Source organism: Symsagittifera roscoffensis, chromosome 5 (genome assembly GCF_963678635.1).
Source record: "Symsagittifera roscoffensis chromosome 5, txSymRosc1.1, whole genome shotgun sequence".
NCBI classification, from domain to species: domain Eukaryota; kingdom Metazoa; phylum Xenacoelomorpha; order Acoela; family Convolutidae; genus Symsagittifera; species Symsagittifera roscoffensis.
Genome location: NC_087066.1, coordinates 6,294,189 through 6,303,791, shown reverse-complemented (window position 1 = coordinate 6,303,791; position 9,603 = coordinate 6,294,189). Strand labels below are relative to the sequence as shown.

General features: G+C 35.6%; 1 long non-coding RNA gene across 1 annotated transcript; it reads right to left on the bottom strand.

Moving 5' to 3' along the window:
- Positions 1–307: 307 nt before the first annotated feature.
- LOC134846370 (uncharacterized) lies at positions 308–1,301 on the bottom strand. The gene is made up of 2 exons (XR_010162794.1): positions 1,191–1,301; positions 308–599 (listed from the first exon to the last, which is right to left on the bottom strand). It is a non-coding gene; the product is annotated as an uncharacterized LOC134846370 (long non-coding RNA).
- Positions 1,302–9,603: the final 8,302 nt, after the last annotated feature.

Here is a 9,603-nt window from a genome sequence, read left to right as displayed (position 1 = left end):
ATTTTCAAAATTTCGAAATAAAGGCATGAAAGTCAGTCAATTTCTCAACAGTACACAAATCAGAATGGTAAAAATTCAAACCTGTTTTTCTCGACAGAAAACGATCTTCACTTTTTTCGAACCCGTATCATGAAAAAACACCTAAGAGACCAAAGTATCATTTCGTCCACTACTATTTAATAACTATTTTACGAGCTGGCTTTCAAAACAACTAAATGTTAGATGTACACTAAGCACGTTACTTGGCCTGGCAAACAAATTAATTTTAATGTTGACCATGAATAAAACACCAAAATTTGGTTGAATTTAAGTTTTAAATTTCTATTTTTTGGGCATCAAAAAATCAAATTAATTTTCAATCAATGCGGACAGCTCCACTTCATTCTTCACGTTTCCTTCGTCTGATTTGTCATAAAAAACTTTCTTCTACCAAGAATGGAGAATTCTCCTCTTCCTTAACTTATCCAAGAAGAACTGTTCTCTCTCATACCCGTCAACTCGTTTGAAATCTGAACACGGAGGCCCCTCTCTCAACAGTAGTTGGATGTTAGAGTACCTCCGCTTAGTGTGACCAAACTCATTGGATCCGTCTTCCGGAACTGAAAAAGAATCATACCATTTATTTGCAAACGGAATCATTGCCGCTTTTTCCATAGTTAGCGCTTTAAGATTTGTTTAACGTCGCCAATTTAGCCCGCAAAAACTGTCAAAAACAATATTCCGAGCCGAACCTGCAGACAGCTGCAGGAATTATTGTTCACAATAGTGCGCACACGACTTGTACATTAATTAGCACCAAGAAAATCTCGAGATTAGACTGCTCTTTCTTTCAAAGCTTGGAGTAGTTGGTTCAGGTTGAGATCAAGACTTTTTTCTTGGATTAGTTAATGTTTTTTCAGAAGATTTCATTATGAGCATGCAGTTTCAAATACTCATTCAACACAGTGTTCACATTGCCAATCAGATATTTAAAACTCATCTTTTGAATTCAACACTTCCCCATTGACAAAAGAAATTCGAAATTGAAAAAACAGTTAATTTGCAGACATATTTTTGTACTGCATGCTTAAACAATATTTTTACGCGTTCAGCAGCAATCCAAAGCAAAAATCATGAAGGCAAGAAACGTAATGAAAAAAAAAATGCGATGAATTGAAAATGCCTAGCTTAGTTGCTACTGTATTACTAACATTTGAAGTGGTGTTTGATGCCCTTTTCGAGCTTGCTTCTCTGGGCTGCACAGAGAGCCACGTGAAGGTTCCACTTGAACTCAATGTGGTGCTCCTCTACTGCTAATTTCTAAAAGGAAAGCAGCACAGTCAGACAAAGCCCAAGTAATTCAACCAGCTGATGAAAAGGAACGAAAATAGAAAATGAGAAAAATGTTTCAACAAAATTCTGCAAACTTTCCTTTAAACTTCAGTGTGTTATGCATAATATTTTGAGTCTCATGCTTTTCATCCCTCCGCCACGTTTTTGACACAGCGGTGAAGCGTAGAAGTGATGCAAGAAAAAATCTGAAAACGAAGTTGAAAAAACAACAGCTGCAAAATCTTCCAGGTTGTACAAAAAGAAGTTCATAAGTAACATGAAAAACTAATTTAAAATAAGCAACCGAGCGGCAACGAATTTGGGCCAAAACCTGTTTGAGCCTAAAACAAAACTTTCGGTCATAAAAATCTTCATAAAGTTTTGAAATTTATTAAACATTCAGTAGTTTTGGAAATTATTAGTCTTATCGCAGGGGTAAACAGCAAGAAAACAGTAAAGAAAACTCAATTGTTTTTAGAAAAAATTATAATTTCGAATTTTAGAGAATTAACTACGGATTTATTTTAAAAAATCGTAATTTTTCGAACTTCAAGGAAAAAAAACAAAAGTCCTTATAGCTCTTTGAGCTTCACAAACAATTTATGATTGGTTCTTTTTTGATCAAACTAAACGAATTGGATCAATAATGAAAATTATTATTTCCCCGGGAAATCTGATAAGTAAACTCAATTTTTGATATAAGAAGTCGATCTCGCTTTTCATAACCCTTTAACTTTTGCTGTTTGATAGAAGAATTTGTTTACCTTTTAACAAAGAAAAAGAAATGGATTTAAAAACGACAAACCGCGAAAAATCAAAACTGGGCCAGAACAAACTTCAAGACTTTTTACTTTAAAAAAAACACAGAAAATCACTAAGAACTATACAAGAGTACTCATTCTTTATAAGAGTAGTTCTCTATTCTCTATAAGAGTAGTATGTAAGAGTAGATCATTACTCTTAAAAAATCAAATCAAAACTTCGAGGAGCAAGTACTACAAAAATTAACACAGAGGCGAAGTTGGGCTTCGCAAACACTTCCAAGAACAAGGCCAAAAAGCAGCTCTATCAAGTGAAATAAGAAAAAGCAGAAATAAACTTCGAATTAGCAAAAACTCGGCTAATTCGAATTTGCGAGCTAGCAAATACGAGTCTCACGCACTAACCACTCAGCCACGGATGCTTCAAATGTCCAAAAAATAGCCACCAATAACGCAGCTACATATGCTAAAAAAACTGTCAATTCGATGCAGCAAAAGTAGCACCAAATACAAAAAGACACAATTTTGCATGTAAAAAATCGGAAAGTATAAAACCAAATTATTTTTAAATTATGCATTTCAAAAAAAATTGCAAGATACTTTGAGTTGAAAAATTTCTGAAATCTAGCTTTTTACTATTGCACTGCTGTTTGAAACAATTTTTTTTCGGTTCATTTGATGATTTAAAAATGCATCAGCTGTTTTACCTTTTTACTAATCAACTGTCAAATCACATGCTATCAAAAAGATGTAAAGGTGCCCCAAAAGTGGCACCAATTTCTGCGAACTAGGTTGGAAAAAAATAAAGTTCGTACAAATACACTTTGCTTCGCAAGTGTAATTAAGAAAACGACATCTGGAAAAATAAAAACAAATGGGCATTCTCAGATTTAAACTTCAACTTGCAAATTTATAGTGGAATTTTTACTATCAGCACCTATATTGATACAAACAAAAATGGCAATCGAAAATATTTAGAAACAGTTTCACGGTTTATGAAAAATCTGGAACGAAAATTATTCACAAAAAAACAAGAAGGACGAGACTCAGGTTTTCAGTCTAAAAAGGCAACCTTACTAGAGAAAAAACCAGCCAGGTAAAAACCAACTGTAAATCAACCACGTTTTTATTAAGCGGTCTATTTTCTTTTCTCCAGGTGATATAAACATAAATTTTTGACACTGAAATGAGTGGTTTCATGTAGGTTACGTGTGAAGAAGACACATATTTAAAGCTAAAAAAACTGAGCAATTTTTACTAAATGAGTTGACACAATGAGACTTATATGTTTAAGACACAAAACAGCAGGGGAAAGAAAAATAACTTGTTACCATAGCAATTACCGTTGAAAAATACCTGGTTGCCAGAGCAACTTGTTACTGTAAATTAAATAGTGTAGTTCTGCTAATTTGCATATAATGAAAGCAGTATCTTTTCAAGCACCCACACTTGATTTTTTCAAACTGTTTTTTAAATTCTATATTAAATGACTCTTGCTGTTACGACTTGTAACGGCAAAATTCATCTGAAATAACATTTACAAAGTAGTATTCCAGAAAAATCAGAAGGGTCAATGTAAAAGCTGAACAAGGGACTGACCCCATCGGTTATCCGACCCATAAACACCTAAAGGGTCCCTCATTAAGAACTCTGTACAGCCGTTTTTGAATAACCAGTCCAATTATTTTTCTAAACGCTTTTCCTAAACTTTGACACAATGAGACTTAACTGTATAAGGAACAAAACAGCAGGGGAAAGAAAAATAACTTGTTACCGTAGCAATTACCGTAGAATAATAACTTGTTGCCAGAGCACTTGTTACCGTAAATTAAATGGTGCAGTTCCGCTAATTTGCAAATAATAAAGCAGTGTCTTTTCAAGCACCCACACTTGATTTTGTCAAATAGTTTTAAATTCTATATTAAATGACTCTTGCTGTTACGACTTGTAACGGCAAAATTCATCTGAAATAACATTTACAAAGTATTATTCCAGAAAATCAGAAGAGTCAAGGTAGAAGCTGAACAAGGGACTGACCCCATCGGTTATCCGACCCCTAACCACCTGAAGGGTCCCTCATTAAGTACTCTGTACAGCCGTTTTTGAATAACCAGTCCAATTATTTTTCTAAACGCTTTTCCTAAACGTTGACACAATGAGACTTAATTGTATAAGGAACAAAACAGCAGGGGAAAGAAATATAACTTGTTACCGTGAGCAACTTGTTATCGTAAATTAAATGGTGCAGTTCCGCTAATTTGCATATAATGAAAGCAGTATCTTTTCAAGCACCACACTTGATTTTTTCAAATAGTTTTTAAAATTCTATATTAAATGACTCTTGCTGTTACGACTTGTAACGGCAAAATTCATCTGAAATAACATTTACAAAGTAGTATTCCAGAAAAATTAGAAGGGTCAATGTAGAAGCTGAACAAGGGACTGACCCTATCGGTTATCCGACCCCTGACCACCTAAAGGGTCCCTCATTAAGTACCATGTACAGCCGTTTTTGAATAACCAGTCCAATTATTTTTCTAAACGCTTTTCCTAAACGTTGACACAATGAGACTTAATTGTATAAGGAACAAAACAGCAGGGGAAAGAAATATAACTTGTTACCGTGAGCAACTTGTTATCGTAAATTAAACGGTGCAGTTCCGCTAATTTGCATATAATGAAAGCAGTATCTTTTCAAGCACCACAATTGATTTTTAAATAGTTTTTTAAATTCTATATTAAATGACTCTTGCTGTTACGACTTGTAACGGCAAAATTCATCTGAAATAACATTTACAAAGTAGTATTCCAGAAAAATTAGAAGGGTCAATGTAGAAGCTGAACAAGGGACTGACCCTATCGGTTATCCGACCCCTGACCACCTAAAGGGTCCCTCATTAAGTACCATGTACAGCCGTTTTTGAATAACCAGTCCAATTATTTTTCTAAACGCGCCTGAACACACGAAATTTAAGGAATGATCTCGCGCCAGAAAACGTCATCTTAGGCGGGTTGTATTTGAAACTCCTGGCAAAATAGAGTTTTTTGTGTGTTGGGAGAGATCTGAAAATCAATTTGAGGGAAAGAGATGCCGACAAAGTTCAACAGGAATTTTGTCGGACTAGTATGGGAAACCGTAGGATTTTTTTATTAGGGGGTGGCTATAATTTGCTGTAGGTGGCTTTAAACAGGAAGGGTGGCTATAGTATTTTAGGGGATGTCTAGAATTTAGCAGGATACTTTTCTGTAGGAGTTCTCACACAAGCTTGTTAGCTTTCAAAAAAATCCTCGCTAGACGGATTTAGCGCATTTATTTATAAATATCATGTACTTCAACCCCCCTCCCCCACCACTATCCAAATTCAAATGGATTAAAATTAAAACATATTGCAAAACGAAAGAGGCTATAAAAAGTACTCTTTGATACTAGCCTGGGCATGTTGCAGTGTTTCTTCTATGATTCTAGCTCCCTTCAAGGGCAACACAGACAGCTGAGCAAAGGCGTCTTCTATCCACATGTTGCGTACAAGGTGGCAAAAGTAGAAGAGCTTCTTGGGCGAAAAAGGCACATTGCTTCTGGCTAAAAAGAGAACGAAATTAACTTCCAGAAATTGTAGAAGAGAATCTCGTATTTGACTTTCCGATCATTGAAAAATTTATATAATACAAGTTCAGACTACTTATGCTCCCACTTTATCAGGGTCGCCAAATTTTTGATTCAAATTTTTCATCAGCTCAATGACAAATTTCACACCATCAGAAAAATCTGCTGGAAATAGTATACACAGAGTGATATCCATTAAAAATATATATATTTTTTTAATTTCAATTTATTTGAATGTGAAATTATGAGCCCACTCAATTCAAATGAAAAAATTTAAATTAAATGGAACAATTTAAATTGAAAAAAAAAAATTGAATTGTTCGCGCGGTATTGGATCTGACGCCAAAGAACTCAGATTAGTAATGTCAATTTATTTCACTTTGCACAGTTCCGAGGAAAAAGCAAACAATCTAAGTTTTACGACAAAATTGATTAGCTTTTGTTGCAAATAGATATGCCCAAAAAATTTCTTTTCTATTTACTTTTTGAAAACTGCGAAAAGTACCCAAAAAATGGCAGACAAAATGCGAAAACCAGACATCAGAAAAACTTATATTGCTAAAAAAAATTAAATTGAAGCCAACAATTTTCCTCAACAATTTGAATTTAAATTTCAATTTTTTAATGGACATCACTGTATACACAAGACAAAACGTCTTCTCTTTTTCAGTATTTTCCCAGCTTAAAAACAAAAAAAATAGCCGTTTCTACACGACTTTTTGTACTATAATATGCTAGGAGGACGGGGATAGCATAGGAAAGAACAAAACTGGCATATGTTGTAAAGAAACGTGTGACCAGCAGAACAATTAAACCTTACGCGAGCAGATTTATTTTCATGCATTACATCGTAACCTCAGGTGTTTAGCCCGTATAACACAAAACAATTAAGAATACGGGTTTCAAGCTCTTGAAACCAGGGACCAGGGGCGGATCTATGATTTTCTCGAGGGGGTGGGGGGATTTTTAAAAAAATCCTTTTTTTAGGTCGGCCAAAATGATCTTCGGAGCTCTCCTAAAGCTGTTTTGGTCAAATTGTTAACGCCGCAGGCAAGTTTTTGAAAAAACAGGTCAAAAAAGCCGTTTTTGGGCACTTTTTGGAAAAATTTCACAAAAAAAAAATCGCGTTTTTTTTTGGCGCGCGTCCCCTCTCAAAGTTAGTATATATTGGCGCCGAAAGCGCCTTTGGAAAAATTTAAGGGTCCGTCACCAAAAATTGATTTCTTTTTTCTTAAAAAGTACCAAAGGGGGGACCCTTTGGGTCGGCATGGGGTCGAATCCCTATGGGGGGGGGGGGGGGGCGTCCGCAAAACGCCCCCCCCCCCCCCTAAATCCGCCCCTGCTTGAAACATTCTAAATTTCTTTACCACATAGTTCCCACCCCTCATCCACAAGTTGATTGTGAAAAATACAGCGAAACCTAAACAATGGATTAAATATTTCGCAGATGGATCTATAATAAGGATGGGCGAAAGATATTATTAGAAACTAATGACAAAGATAAAAATTAACCTGCATACCAAAATAAAATTCAGCACATCTCTTCTCATTTTCTTCAAACTGCAGTGGCGTATCCCTCTGTAGAATCTCATTCAATTTACTCGAACTGTCGTCCATTTTAGGGTAGTAAAATTGGTTACGCTCCTCCCATTTGAAAGGCTTGTAGTTCCTGCTTTTCTCAATTCGCTTTTCTCTAGATATGTTGTCTGACTCAAATCTACGGAAGCTTAGAGCTCCCACGGAACTTCTGGGACATTTAGCGCCACAAAACAGCACTGATTTCTTGCAAGTGTGTAACAAATGAAAAAGACTCCTGGAATCCATCATACATCTAGAAAAAAACCGGAAGAAAAAGTTTTCGTAGTTCAGAAATGCTGCGGCTGATAGAAAATGATTCTTTCCACAAGTCATGAACTAATCGAGAAATAGAAAGACTTCATACGAAACCATATAATTTTTCGCTTCAGAGTACTACAACAGCCTAAACGAATACTTTAGAAACATCAATAAGGATGAGTTTGATATAAGGATGATAATTTAGAGAGAATGTCGATTACAACTCCAAGTACAAAAGAATCAAAATTAAGCATTCAGTGGGTTGCCTGAAGACACCAGTGATGTACAATTTCAAAAAAAAGGATAGCCGCTTATTGTATACTAATACAGAGTATTCCCGATAACTACGAAATATTTTCAAAAATACGAAACCATTCAAAAAAATTGGAAAAAAAAATTCCTTCAAAATATCTCAATTTTCTCTTAACTTTCTGTTGACTCAGTTATCGACCTATATGAGATGTAAATATAAACAAACTACGGAATAGAATTTGCGGAAAGTCCCACTCGTGAAATTTTCGATCGACGACAATCGATGAATGGCATCGTGTTGAATACGAGGGTTGGACGATACCGGTTGAACAAACTGCGTTCAATCTCATTTCTTCTTCATTACTATAGATTGCCTATTTAAGCCAAACCAAGCATTGACAACAAAATTCGCTTGAAAGGCCCTTCTTCCGATGTTGATAGTTGCCCGGAGACATCTTCCGCTTTCATTTCCCAGGTTTCTTCGGCGAAACCACCAAATCATCATTTCAATTGTTAACTGTTTGGTTCCTTCAAAAAATTCAAGCGCACCTTTGCATTCATTTTAAGACGACTACCAACTCATGGGCCGTTTCCTAGGTTTGTCACTTAAATGTCATGGGCATTTGATCGGGCGATTTTCATTTTAACTAGATATGTGACGCTCCTCCGGTGCTTCAAACAGATAAAGAACGTAGAAATTGTTTATATATGAAAAATATGTGTCATATCCCAAAACTTTGCTATCAGGCCTCTGAAGACTTCTCTTTTTGAGGTTTGCTATGACAGGAACTCTTTCCAAATGACGAGGAGAATCTAGTACCCGAAAGATATATCGGATGTCGTTGTTCGCAGGACGGTATACCTCAGAAGCTTCAGATGACTAATCAAAAGTTGTAGGCAGAGGCTTTTATTGAATAATCACTCTCGCGGATATCTCTCGAGTGATTTTATAATTTCTATAAACCAAGAGTATATGATATTGTTTTCACTTACCAAATTTCTTTAACAAAGTTATCAGTAACATTCGGTCATTTTGTTTTGATCATCGATCCTCTTCCGGAATAAATTATTTTCGTTCAAATGTTACTTCCTGTTTCTTTCCTCATGGTATTTACTGGTACTCAAGTTCCCATCTTCTGTTTGCTTACAGTAAATTTAGCTTGTAGGCGTAAACACCAACTGGGCCTCGAGATCGTTTCTCAGGTCAAATAATGAAACAACCATAAAAAGATTGTCTTTTCTAGTTTGCTTCATTTAGCGTGTTCTTTCACGTTATTCAATGTTTCTTGAAATGGAGCTGAAGGTTCATTGGACTCGATTATTGATTTTTGTATCAGTGGCGGTGTTAAGAGTGTCAATGGAACCGTGCTCTCATTTTTACATTTGTGGTAGATCGATATGATAAGATCCGATGAACTTTCTTCATGTTGAGAGCTAAGAATGTTACTATTTTCCTCATCTGCTGTTGACTTTGTATATTTGGTGGCTCCAGTAGTTTTTTCTTAACTTTCTTGAAAAATTCGATTCCTAATTCCGTTTTGGAGTCGTAAAATGCCATTTTCTACAATTTTGGCAATTTGCTTAGCAAACTTGAGATCGGATCCGGCAGTTGGACATTAATCTTGCTTCCTGGGAGCTGTTCGCATGTTGCTAAATCTGATCTTTTCTTGTCTCGCAAACTTTTCTTGTATCCATATACCCTTTAAGAAAAGAGATGCCAGACACAATCAGTGTTCTGTCTCAGTAGTGATCAATTCGTGGCAAATCTGATATGTAGAAGATCCGAAACAGAGATGCCTGCTCAAATAGAAGAACCGTCCCACTTATAGAAATATCCAA